Source organism: Bos indicus, chromosome 19 (genome assembly GCF_029378745.1).
Source record: "Bos indicus isolate NIAB-ARS_2022 breed Sahiwal x Tharparkar chromosome 19, NIAB-ARS_B.indTharparkar_mat_pri_1.0, whole genome shotgun sequence".
NCBI classification, from domain to species: domain Eukaryota; kingdom Metazoa; phylum Chordata; class Mammalia; order Artiodactyla; family Bovidae; genus Bos; species Bos indicus.
Window position 1 is genome coordinate 46,969,094 of NC_091778.1, and position 1,533 is coordinate 46,970,626.

The 1,533-nt window shown below is 45.4% G+C and overlaps 1 non-coding gene across 1 annotated transcript; it reads left to right on the forward strand.

Moving 5' to 3' along the window:
• Positions 1-542: 542 nt before the first annotated feature.
• On the forward strand, positions 543-649 carry LOC139177797 (U6 spliceosomal RNA). The gene has a single exon (XR_011562266.1). It is a non-coding gene; the product is annotated as a U6 spliceosomal RNA (small nuclear RNA).
• Positions 650-1,533: the final 884 nt, after the last annotated feature.

Below are 1,533 nucleotides of genomic sequence, written 5' to 3' on the forward strand. Positions count from 1 at the left end.
CTGGTGGGGTTTGCTGCTGCTGCTGCTAAGTCACTTCAGTCGTGTCCGACTCTGTGTGACCCCATAGACGGCAGCCCATGAGGCTCCCGTCCCTGGGATTCTCCAGGGAACAACACTGGAGTGGGTTGCCATTTCCTTCTCCAATGCATGAAAGTGAAAAGTGAAAGTGAAGTCGCTCAGTCGTGCCCGACTCTTAGCGACCCCATGGACTGCAGCCTACCAGGCTCCTCTGCCCATGGGATTTTCCAGGCAAGAGTACTGGAGTGGGTCGCCAGTGCCTTCTCCGTGGCAGGGTCTAGTAGAACATAAATTCTTGCTGACGAGCCGAGATTTAAGCTCCATCTGGAAATCACTTCCTCCCTCTGGGCCTCAGTTTCCCCCTACTGCAAATCATGCCAAATCATGCATGATTTGCATGGGACACTCTCAGGCCTCCCTAGGGGTCAACTCCTGCACCTTCTGCTCAGCAGGTCATGGGAGTGGGCCTTACTGTCTATTCACCAGGCACATCACACACAACTCAGTTTTAGAAGCAACATAGCATGCTCGCTTCGGCAGCACATATACTAAAATTGGAACGATACAGAGAAGACTAGCATGGCCCCTGTGCAAGGATGACACGCAAATTCGTGAAGCGTTCCATATTTTTATCACTCATTATCAGAGAAATGCAAATCAAAACCACAATGAGGTACCATTTCACACCAGTCAGAATGGCTGCGATCCAAAAGTCTACAAATAATAAATGCTGGAGAGGGTGTGGAGAAAAGGGAACCCTCTTACACTGTTGGTGGGAATGCAAACTAGTACAGCCACTATGGAGAACAGTGTGGAGATTCCTTAAAAAACTGGAAATAGAACTGCCTTATGATCCAGCAATCCCACTGCTGGGCATACACACTGAGGAAACCAGAAGGGAAAGAGACACGTGTACCCCAATGTTCATCGCAGCACTGTTTATAATAGCCAGGACATGGAAGCAACCTAGACGTCCATCAGCAGATGAATAGATAAGAAAGCTATGGTACATATACACAATGGTGTATTACTCAGCCATTAAAAAGAAAACATTTGAATCAGTTCTAATGAGGTGGATGAAACTGGAGCCTATTATACAGAGTGAAGTAAGCCAGAAGGAAAAACACCAATACAGTATAATAACGCATATATATGGAATTTAGAAAGATGGTAACAATAAAGAGACACTGATGTATAGAACAGTCTTATGGACTCTATGGGGGAGGGAGAGGGTGGGAAGATTTGGGAGAATGGCATTGAAACATGTAAAATGTCATGTATGAAATGAGATGCCAGTCCAGGTTCGATGCACGATACTGGATGCTTGGGGCTAGTGCACTGGGACGACCCAGAGGGATGGTATGGGGAGGGAGGAGGGAGGAGGGTTCAGGATGGGGAACACATGTATACCTGTGGCGGATTCATTTTGATATTTTGCAAAACTAATACAATTATGTAAAGTTTAAAAAAAAAAAAGTCAAAATCTCAAAAAAAAAAAAAAAAAAATAGAAGCAA